We start from the raw sequence: 12,667 nt of genomic DNA, 5'->3' as shown, positions 1-12,667 counted from the left end.
TATGCTGATGTCTCCCCAATCTTTTACTCTAAACCGGAACTTCTTCCTAAGCCATGCACCATTAAATTCAACTACTTACTAAATAGCTCCCTAGAATGTTCCACAAATATCTCAGATTCGACATATCCAAAATCCAACCCATTGTCTACACCACTAAATCAGCTCTTCTATCACTATCCTCCATGTTGTTTACATGAGAAACCACAGTGTAATGAGCTCGATAATGTTAACATTGTATTTCCCTTATTTATCTTGTTTTTCTTAAATTTAGTTCTTTCAAGCTTCAAGGACAACCCAAATTCTAGTTCTCTCTGATTTTGTGAAAACATTTTTTGTTTACCCTTTCATCGATCCATCATTTCTCCTTTCAGACTATGATCCTAATTTCAAAACCCCATCTCCATTTTTCTGAGGGATCTAATGATTACCTTGGTTTTCTCCAACTCTTTGAAAAAATTAAGAGCAACCTAAATTCTAACAATAGAGCTCTGGTTACCTAAATTACGACACATCAATATGATGAAGTATTAAAAATCATGTTCTAGGTGAATATTTAATAATCGAGAAAATGCTAAAGAGCTACCATATGAAGAGCAGCTTTTAAAACTATACAGAATATTGTGATAATTTTTTTTCCAAAAAAAAAAAAAAAAAAGTCTGACCAAAATAGCCAGGTAAATATTGCAGACTGAACAACATTTACCTTTACTTCTTGAAACCTCAATAAAATGACAATTCCATGAAGGAAAGAATGAAGATGGTAAGAGAATAACTGCAGGTGGCAATCTCAGAAATGAAGACAGGGAAGAACTCTGTGAGACAACAAAAAGAGATCTGTTGTCTAGAGGCTGAGAATGAACTGCTGTGTGAAGAACTGGACAGAACACTAGGACTAGGGAAGAAGTGTAAAGGCCCAGAGTTGGGAAAAGGCTCTTCATTTTTAAGAAACAAAAGCCAGGAACAGCCTCTGATCCATTTTAAGTTGGGGAGTGGCATGACCTAATTTATGTTTTTATCTTGCTATGCCATGAAAATCTATTGGAGAGTGTGGCCTTGCAACACCAAGGTCAAAGGTTCAGTTCCTGTGACCACCAGCTGCCAAGAAAAAAAAAAAGAAAGAAAGAAAAAGAAAATCTATTGTAGCTTGTCAAGAATGGCAGCTGGGGACCAGGGAGGAAGGCATCCCTGTTGTCCAGATGAGAGATGATGTAGTTTGGACAAGAGGGTAGCTGTTGAGATGAAAAAATTTGAGATATATGTTGCTATATTTTGATGATATGTCGAGATATTTGATGACACATTTAGATATATCTTGGTAGTATATTCTATTTGGTCAATAGACTTGGATTTGGATGTTGTAGTAAGAGAAATTAAGCATGTTTTCAGCTTTAGCAATGTGGCGAAGGCTGTGCCATTTACTGGGATGACGTATTAGTCCGTTTCTGTTGCTTATAACAAAATACTTGGAACTGGGTACTTCATAAGAAAATGAAATTTACTGCTTACAGTTGCAGAGGCCGTGAAGTACAAAGTCCAGGGAACACTTATGGTGAGGGTCTTCTTTGGTGGTGATTTCAGCAATGCAGGGTCTCACATGGTGAGAACGGCAGAGCACAGAGAGACTCTCCACATGCTCTCCTTTTAAAGCCCTCAAAACCATGCCCATGACCACCATTATTAACCCATTCATTGGGCCATGATCCTCCGAATCGAATCACCTCTTCAAGGCTCCACCTTTCAATTACCATAATAGGATTTCCCACCCTCTTAACAGTCACAGTGGGGAGCAAGCTTCTGCTACATAAAACTTGGGAGACACAATTAAATCCATATCAGATGATATTTGTATATTCAGGGTATCTACTATGATTGACAGAGCATCAGTGAGATGCCCCTGGGTGGGTGTGGGGAAATACTTAAGAATTATATCACTCACTCTTAGGTCTAGATGTATAGACTACAAATTACTTGTAAACAATCTTCCAGTTTAGAGGAAAATAATTTGAAAGGAAATTCCTAGTTATGTAAATAACTAAGTTCACATGGTTTTAAAAAGAAGGATAATTACTTTTAAAAAGTTTTCTACCTCATTACTTCATAAAGAGAACTTATCCTTAGAAGGAGATGGATCAATTTGCAAAAGGAGTCCAGGCCTTGTGCAGCAAAGGGATCCACTCACTGACCTCTACTCCTTGAGACTCAAAGTTAAATAGCCTGAGAAAGTTGGACAGGATGGTCCTACCCAAGGCTTGGGAGCTGAAACTGTCATGAAGGCCCATGAAATAACCTTGAGGAAAGGTTATCAAGTTTAGTGTGGTGTCACAGGCTATCCTAGTGGAGTGGTCTCAATACTGTGTGACTAAGGCTAGCCATGATGACATAGTGACGCATAGATGGTTTTGCTATAGTGAACAGTGGCAGAATGTGTGGGTGCAAACTAAGAGCTATAATTTCAAAGCCCAAGTTCAGAGCCCCATTGAGGTGCTGACAACCATCCAGACTGGCAAGAGCATCACACAGAGCAGACAAGTATCTGTTGGGCTTCGGACATAGTCTTAAATAGGACACTAGGTGCCAGCCAGAAGCAATGGCAATCCTGAGTTGATTAGTCACTCCAGATCTCTGGGAGCACAAAGGCAGGAATGGCCCTGCCCATCAAACCATCTTCTGCACTAAGTATATCTTGGGAAATTGGCCAGAAGAGAGGTGCTGTGAATTGGCCAGGTGGATGGAGAAGGATCAATTTACTGCTAATAGGGCAGTTAGCAGCTTGAGTTTGTTTCATAAATGAATAAAAGATATGTGCTCACATTTATATCTGAATTTGTGGGACAAATCATTCCAGTTACATATACATATGAGTGATATATATGTGTATATGGGTGTTTAATTTCCAAAAATGTTAAAAGTTATGTCCAAAACCTAAGGTACCTGGGTGGCTTATATGATTTTTTATCTTCAAAATTTCACAAATGTAAAAATATGTCAGAAAAAAAAATTAATGTTAGTTTTCTTTCTAAAGAGCAGAGGGCCACAGAAACTTTAATGTAATTCATTGAAAAACTTTTTTTCATTGAATGTCCAAGGCCAGTGAGGTACCCACGGAACCCATCAGGTATCAATTTTAAGGAGTTTCCCATTCCTAAAAACCCCTCAATTCCCAGCCCATAGACTCCCCAGAACCAGCTTGGTGAAGGCAGACACTAATAAATATCTCAGATGTTGTTGGACCTTTGACCTTATAAAGCAGCAGTTACCATTACCTCTTGTGAGAACCGGGAAGAGCAAGGAGAGAATATAAGGTGGAAATGGATCAGTCATTCCAGATTACTAAAGAATTTGGGTCTTAGTCATTTAACATGGTGTTAAATTCATAGTATGCTCATTGACCTATTTCAGATATAATGCTGACATTTTGATCACTCTCAATGACAACAGGCTCCTGCTTTGGTTCGAATGTGTCCCCACCAAAATCCAGGTGTTGCCAATGTGGTAGTAAGACGTGGGGCCTCTCAGAGATGATTAGGTCATGAGGGCTTCTCTCTCATGAATGATATTAAGGCCCTTATGAAAGAGATTTCACACAGCTTTCAGCTCGCCTGCCCTTCTGCCTTCCATCATGTGAGGACACAGTGTTCCTTCACTCTGGAGGATGCACCATCTTGGAAGCAGAGAGCTGCCCTTATCTGACAATCAAACCTGCTGGCACCTTGATTTTAGACTTTCAGCCTCCAGAATGCGAGAAATAAATTTCTGTTCTTTATGAATTACCCAGTCTGTAGTATTTTGTTATTGCAGCACAAATAGACTAAGATAGCTCCCTAGATATATGCACGTCAAACTGGTTCCAAATCTACACAGACTATAGAGCAGCCTCCCTTCACCTGCGTACATGCACCTGCATGCCAGCATTTTTGGAGAATTCATTGTAAAATCCTCATAATATTGGTGCTCATGTTTCACCAAATGGACTTCCTTAGTTTCTAAGATCTTAGTTGTATCTGAGAAACAAGTTTTTAATTCACTTTAAAAATGTTAGTAACCATTGATATTAGTAGCAAAATCTCTTTCTTAAAAGTTTCCAAATGTCTGACCTTTTCCATATGAAAAATAGGCCTTTTTTTTTTTTCAGGAGAGAGGGAAAAATTTACTTTGCCATAATACAAGGCATGAGTCATGGAAAGGGCTTGAATAATTTGTAGACACGTTGCTATTGAGTCATCATGAATGATACAAGACCACTTGAATACTGATTAAGTTAAATCCTTTGTAACCATAAGAAATAAAAATACCACTACTTTTTTACTTTACAAAACTCAATTTCATTTTTACCCTGGAAGAGACACTAGGGCTGGATAGCAACAATTCTCATTCATAGATGAAGAAGCATGTTACCTAAGAAGCCAACTGGTATCTTCAGCAGAGAGAAAGAATTGGAGGTATAACACGGAGTTCAATACAAGTATCACCTCTCCTTGTCCAATGTATTGCTTTTTCACAACAATAGGTAAAATACTATATTAAAAAACAAATAGTCCCAATTGTGACTGACATCTCAAAGATCTTGTGATTGTAAAGGTTTTAAGCAATATGACTGGACAGGGTTTGACGAGTACATTGAAATGCCTGTGATCTATTATATAATTGAAGTGCCCATCTGCACAGCTGGGCAAAGACATAGCTGATGAAAATATCAGCTGTCCAGCTGTTTCCTCTACTCCACAGAGGTCATAAGGATTGCTTCTCTGACTGCCATCACCACTCTAACAATCCCACCTTCTGTCATAAGGACACTTCATTTCTATAGTCTCTTGGAAAAGCAAGTGCAGTAACACTGGTCCTTAATCCTGGAGAAGATCCCATCTATTTCCTAGGCTAGTTGCAATTTAATGAGTCTTGACATTAGTTAAAGAAGTCATTCTCTCAACCTTTGTATCATTGTGCCTCATCTTTCAGCTAGCAACCTGGGACATTGAGGAGCTGTGGTCTGGCTTAGTCTCCTGAGCTGAATCTCTGGCTCCTTACATTTGCCTTTCAACCTTTAAAAGAAGAAATGGATTATGCAACATCAAAAACAGGCAACACAACATCACCTTCCCACCTTCCAGGAATTGCCTAGCTACTTTGTCTATTCTCCATGGTTCTGGTGCTATTGAGAAATGTGGTGACTCTAAGAATTGGAGCAGCAAACTTAGTGATAATTTCCAATAGGTCCTGTTTCATTTTAGTATAATTCACTTCACCATATGGGTCTTAGCAACCCTATTTACTATCCTTTCCATTGAGATAGCTACTTACTAAGTACCAGGTGTTACAGTAGATACTCAGCATACAGGTATGAACAAGACAGAAAGGTGAACAAGATAGTGAGTTATTGTTGACTAGTAAATAGGAAGAGAAGAAAGGATTGAAAATATATAAGGTGTTCATTTAATATGCCATAGACCTAGCGGGTTTTCAATTGTCTTACTATATTTATTGTCTACAACAGTAATTTGGACACACATTGCATAATTGAGGAGCTGTGATCAGGCTAACAATGATTTCATAGCTATTGACCCTCTCATATGTTTTCCAGAGCCATAAGTAGCAATTTTGACCCAAGTGCATATAGCACAATAATACTTTCAAATCATTAGTATGAGGAAGAAAAGAGATGGGAAGAGGCATCCTGAAGCCCCTATTAGGTTTTTTTTTATCTTGACCTCTGGCCTCATGCTCCATCATCTCAGCTGGCTGCCAAGGGGACTGGCCCAGGGCCCAAGGCTAATTTGCTATCTTGACTAGAGAGTCAAGAGAGGCCACATAAGGAGTGGTTTAAAACATGCAAACCTTTAAAAATCATTATTAAAAAATATAGGGCCCCTTTTTAGATCAGTGCCTCAGGAAAAGGCCTAGTTATCCCATTCTAGTTTTGGATTCTGACTTTTCACCCTAAAATTATGAATGCCTTGAGAACAGCCTGTAAATGCTATGCATGTTGTAAGCAATTAAAAAAAAAGGGACTGGACCTATGTACTATGCAGTCAGCACTTCATCAACATTGAATTCTTTCCTAGTAATCATATGTCTTGTTAATGATAAAGGTTCTTCTCTGTAACATTCAGAACAAACATAGACACCTATGATGCATAGCAAAGTCAAGCAACAGAAGGCAGCTAGATTTTATTTGAAGCATTCTACTCTGTTTCTCTGAACGTCTATTGTTTTGGGGAGAATGATACAGTTCTGGAGGCTTCTCTCCAAATTTCTTTCTGGCCCATCACAATAGTAATAAATAATACTTGAATAGTGCTTTACAATTTGCAAAGAATTTTAACATTCATTTGCTCATTCCACCTTCAGTGATAAAGCAGCTAATATCCCCTTTTACAGAAAATGAGACAAAGGCTCAGAAAAGTAGTGACATACATAAGGTCACCCTCCAAATTCCAGCCTCTCAACTACATCTGCAAGCCTTTTATGTTCCTTGATTTTAACTTCAGGTGTGTCTACTGCTTGAATTCTTAGGTGGGCAATTATGAATCAAAAACGTTATAGGTAATATCAATAAAATTAATTAAAATTAAGTAAGTTTATAATTGCTTATTCTTTCCTGATTATGGAGTCTTGTGCATAGAGTTATCATTCAAAGCAAAGTTATTAGCATGATAATAAAACACATGCATAGCCCTAACTAGATAGGCTGCTGCAAAAGTGGCTAGACATCACAACCACCATGCAGTTGGTCCACCAGCCCCTGGAGTGCATTGACACAAGGAGAGTCACCAGCAGAGACCAAAGAAAAAAGAAGAGTATGTCTCTCTCCACAAAGCCCATTCCATAGTGACAGAAGAAGCATCTGCTCTATGATAATATTGGGGGACCTGAACACACCTCCCAGCATTGGACAGATCATCTAGGCAACAAATCAACAGAGTAATCATTACTCTTTCAGAAGGAGAGAAGAAATCTAGGGTTATAGGGCTGGCCCATGGCTCACTTGGGAGAGTATAGTGCTGATAACACCAAGGCCACAGGTTCGGATTCCTATATAGGCATGGCCGGTTAGCTCACTTCAGAGAGCGTGGTGCTGACAACACCAAGTCAAGGGTTAAGATTCCCCTTACCGGTCATCTTTAAAAAAAAAAAAAAATCTAGGGTTATCAGTGGTGGGAGGGGGAGGGAGAGAGGGATAGGGAGAGACTGGACAAGGGGCATAAAGAATAAGTACTATTTGTAACAATATACATACTAGTAATATTGATTTGATCCACATATGTCAACATTGAATCCCAAAAATATGTATAATCAGTTATGATTCAATAAAAAAAGAGTATACATGTAGATGTTAATCATGGATATATGTTTATTATGTTTTGAACAGAGGCTTTTTTTATGAGCAATCATAATCATTTACATGCAAGCTAAAGTGACATACATACTGTTAGTGTTATACACTGGATTGTCAATCAGGTTCTCAGGAGATCAATTTTATATGAGATATAAGAGAAGTTTTCATTAAAGTGATGGGATTTACGCTGAGCAATAAGAATGAATAAGGTAGCTGAGGAGCAGGACAAGGAAGAGGCAAGGAAAGTGAAAAATCATAGAGCACACCAAACAGGCCTGTTTGGCTGAAACAGAAGTGATAAAACTAAGCCAATTTGGTTTCTGGGAGAAGAGAACCAAAAAGTGAGGAATAATCCCATTGTGAGAGAAGGGTATAAGGAGGAGCTAGGCATACCCACTAGCTTCAACTGGAAAGCCAGTCTGTTACCCCGTCTACAAGAACAACCTGCTGGTGACTTAGTGCTTCATCCTGTGCCTGCCTTAGGCATTTTATTGAATCCTTTTCCAGAAATACCCAGGGAAGCAAATGCTTCTTCCTATGGCAGGGTGGCTCCCAGAATCACGTGGGGAGTTTTAGTCATTGTCCCCATCATAGACATAGTGAAACAGAATCTCTAGAGTAGTGTTCTCAATATTGGCTGCACATTATAATCACTTAGGGAGCTTTCAAAAATTCTGATGCCAGGTTACAGTCAAAACCAATTAAATCAAACTTATTGATGGTTGGATCCAGGCATCAGCATTTTTCTAAAGTTCCCCAGGTGATTCCAAAGTGGAGCTAAATTTGAGACCCACTGCTATAGGCAGTCAGGGCTGGGTATCTGTGCTTTCAGTAGGCTTCCCAAGTGATTCTTCCCAGCCAACCCATGAAAAGCATTTGAACCTCAGCACTGAGGCATCTATCTTCTATTCTTCCGTTAGCTTTATTTAATCCTCTAAGAAAAAGCAAACATGTTCCTTCTTGTTTCTTCCTTTCCTCCTAAGAACTTCACCCTCGTTTAGCTAAACTTACTCCCCAATTTGGCAAGATAAAAAGGAAGTGCTATGTACAGAGCATACAATATAGTGTTGGGCTCCTATATTGGGCCTGACATTAAGGCCCTTTACTAGCTACACTATGAAGCAGTGAATTTACAAAGCAGAATGTTGAAAAATAAGGTAGATATGTACCAAATTGTGGAGGGACCAGTTTTCAGTGACAGAGTCAGTGGACTTGAAAAAAATAATTCAGCAGGAGATTGGCAATATCAATATAGATGTTAAGGAAATTATAAAGAAGAGAGCAATGAAACAGAAAAATGTGAAAGAGGAGTAAAGAAGGAACAATTGAACTTGACTGATTGATAGATTCGGTATGTGAGAAAGTTGGGAATAGAAGATGTGATTCTGGGGTTGTAAGCCTGGGTAATAGAAAGAAGTTATACAAATGGGGAAATGAAAGAAGGGGCTAAATTTTCTACGGGGAAAGTGGAGAAGGGAAGAGGATTGAATTGGAGTTTAGAGTTGTCTGAGATGGAGTGGCATTTAGAAAGTAAGGCCAGGCTAGAGACAGAGATTTGAAATCATCTGCCAGGAAATCTCAGTTGCAGCTATAAAAGAATATTGGGGAAGATGGGAAGAGAATCAAGCAGAAACTTGGGAAATACCAGGAGGAAAGTAAGTGGAACCAATGAAGGCTAAAAGGAAGCATCTATTAGTGAGGCAGGAAGAGAAACTTGGTAGGGTCATAGAAGAAGAAGAGAAAGGGGACAGAAGAAGTGATCAGTGGTGTGGCCAAGGAGGAGGAGGCCTGAGAGAACAAATAAGATCACTGCTCATTTCATGGCACTGCCTAAGAACCACCACAGGTGCAATGCCTCCACTTCAGTTTGTGCATACCACAATAATAGCACTAACCACGTGGCATCTGCAGTGGATTGAACTGTGTCCTCCGAAGTCCACATATTAGAAACTTAACCCTCACTGTGACAGTACGAAGAGAGTGGGAAATCCTATTATGGTCATCGAAAGGTGGGGCCTTGAAGAGGTGATTAGATTGTGAGGACCATGCCCTAGTAAATGGATTAATCCATTGATGGTTTAATGGTGTTCATGGGTGTTGTTCTGAGGGCTTTAAAAGGAGAGCCAGTGAGGAGGTTAGTGCTATCTCTGCTCTGCCACTCTTGCCATGCGACACCTGCATTGCTATAGAGTCACCTCACCAGATGTGTTCCCTGGACTTTGAACCTCCCAGCCTCCAAAAACGTAAGCAATAAATATTGTTTCCTTACAAATTACCCAGTTCCAGCTATTTTGTTATAAGCAACAGAAATGTCCTAATACGTCATCATAATTGTTTTTTCACCTGTTTCAGTTATCTATTTCTATGTAACAAACCACTCCAAAACACAGTGGCTTAAATAATAACTAATTTATTATCACTAAATTCTGTGGATTGGACTGGGATTGTTGGAGTGAGCAGGACTAAAGCCATGTTGGGACCTGAAATTGCCTGAGCTGTAGGAAAATATAAAATACACGTTTATTTATTATTTTTTTTCTTAGCATGCATTTCTCTGAGTTCTCTCTCTTCCCATTGTTGTTTGATAGTTTGAACCTTGGTTACAGGGCAAGATGGCATTATTTACAGAAATGTAAAGTTTTTTTCTGGTCAGTCTGGAGCTGCAGACTATAGGACTCATACTGTCCAGACCCTGAGAAACCAAGGAAGACTTCAGTAAAGCTATGTTGACTCCACCCTGAAGGAGGACCCTAAGATAACATCAAGGATGGGAAGAGAAAACAGAAGGAGTCTTGACTAGACCTTGCATCTGGCTCCTTGCACGGAGCCCCCACAGCTCACATCTCTCTCCCTCCTGCTTTTCACTTCCCACGTTCCATTCCCTCAACCCCCTCTCTAAAACCCCTGCAGTATGTCTCAGTCTTTGAGATGGTTTTAGTCTGGCCATTCTCCTTCAGGTTTACCAGAAAGATGGACTTGCCTAACATCTCTCCTTGGGTCACTGGTATTCCTGAGTAAAAGCTGACTTCCTATTCCACCAACAATTTGACTTTTAAGTTGCTTGTTTTTGTTTGGGGGCAGGCAGCTGGACTTGGGTTCTGTAACAAGATTTTAGTGAGCCTAAGCCAGGAGCTAAATACCCTGGGTTCTGTTGCAGATTTTGGCAAGCTAAGCTGAGCTTTTTGTTTGGGGCAGGTAGCTGAACTTGGGTTTGGTAATGGGATCAGCTGTGTGATCCACATGATGTCAGCTGGGGCTACACTCATTTGTGAAGCTCAACTTGGCTGGAACTCCAAGATGGTTCACTCATATGAGGAGATCTTCAAAGAGTTCATGAAAAGATTCATATTATCTTTTAATTTATTTTTCCATGAACTTTTTGAAGTAACCTCCTATGTCTGAGACCTTGGCTGAGGTAGCTGGAAGGCTGGGTTCAAGCTGGCATGCTAAGAAAGCTGGGCTTCTCTCTCTCTACAAAGTCTCTCCACATGGTCTTTCCACATGGTCCCTTCACCAAGTAGCCCAGCTTCGTACACAGTAGCCCAGCCAAGAAGAACATTCCAAAAGGAAGGAATCAAAACTTACCCATCCTCTTAAAGGGTAGGCCCTGATCTAACATTGTGTCACTTCCACTGCTATTAACACAAGACACGGGCCAGGGACTACTCAAAGGCATGAATACCAGAAGGCATGGTTCCATAGGGACCAACTTCAGACCTGTTTCCCTTATTAATCTGTTACTTGCTTGAAGGGCAAAAATTGTCATTTTCATCTTTGAGGCTCCAGTATCTAGCACGGAACTTAAAACACAGTGGACATTCATTAAATGATAGCTGAGTGAGAGAGCTGATTTGGAACTGGAGGACTGAGGGACAGGCCAGGTTAGGAAAAATCAAGGCCAGTGGAAAGTTGGGGGTGGGAGTGGAAGTGCCTCACAGTTAAACTTCTGATATTACATCAAAATGAGGCCACACATGCTGTCATCAATTTTGTATCTAAATTAAAAATGTTAATCTTACATTAGTGTAAACATTTAAAATATATCATAATTTGTGTAATCCTGTTTAGCATTTCTGTATTTTTATTATGGAAGTGGTCTGACCATCTCCTGACAATTGAAAGTCCCCAAGAATAACCATTGTTAAGTATACATGTTAGGTAGAAACTTTGAAATTGTGTTGCTAAGAGATGCCCTGAGAGTTCAGTGGAACTCCCTCAGAGACCACTTTAGACGGTATGGGAAAGAAGGGTCTGAGCTGAGCCTGTGGGCCTGTGTGCCCCCAACTCCATCCCTATCCTACCAGGGAAGCTTTTATTGGTTTCATTTTTTGACACAGGTATGGTTTTATTTGGAAAATAAAATAAAGGCAAGGCTTGGGTTTTTGTTTTTTGTTTTTTCCTCCCACCCTATTAATTAATTTGTGAAACTTACATGCTAGAAAAAAAGAGATGAATAACAAGATTAACCACCAAGACTTAGCTGAAACTGAACAGCCTAAATTGGCAGCAGGCCAGATCAGCACAGTCTACTGGCAGGGCAAGTGTAAGAAGAGATTAAAGTGACCAGGGCATGGGAAGACAATGTGGAGGAGGGGTGAGCCCAGATTTTAGTACAACTTTGTCAACAACTGGCTCTACAGCCTTGGGTCGGACCCAGCCTCTGTGGGCCTCAGTACCCTCATTTACAAAATATGGCCATTGGTCTAAACAACTTCCAAAGTCTGGGGTTCATGCTTTAAAACTCTGTGGTTCCAGGGAGTTCACGCAGCAGTGACGATGACTGACAATGATTTCCAGGCTATACATATTACTCACTATGATCAGAGGAAGCTCGTTATTTGCAGGGTATGAGGACCAGAAAGAGAGGTTTAGGAGTTTGATATTGGAGTATAAAGTACTTATCTTGGATAATTCCTAACATTGACTGTTTGATAAGTACTGATATTGTACTAAGCACTCTACCCATTATACAGCATTTAATTCTCACAACATCTATATCAGGTACTATTATCCCCATTTTATTTTTTATTTACTTATTTATTTCTGGCTGCTGGACAATAAGGGTGATCTGAACCCTTGACCTTGGTATGATCCCCATTTTAAAGATGAGGAAATGGAAGTTTAAGAGACTGTCATTTGCCTAGGGTTATACAACTAATAAGGGACAGAGCAGGGACTCAAATCTAGGTATTTAAGTGTGTTTCTTTATTTTTCCCCATTCACATAAAGTCTGTCCACATTACATTATAAAGCCCTAAAGAACTAGCTTGTTATCAGCTTAACTCACTTTGTATAACCATAGCACACAGGGCTTTGGAGTGGGGGTGGGGAGCA

This window comes from Cynocephalus volans, chromosome 1 (genome assembly GCF_027409185.1).
Source record: "Cynocephalus volans isolate mCynVol1 chromosome 1, mCynVol1.pri, whole genome shotgun sequence".
NCBI lineage: Eukaryota > Metazoa > Chordata > Mammalia > Dermoptera > Cynocephalidae > Cynocephalus > Cynocephalus volans.
Note: the sequence above shows the minus strand (reverse complement) of the source record.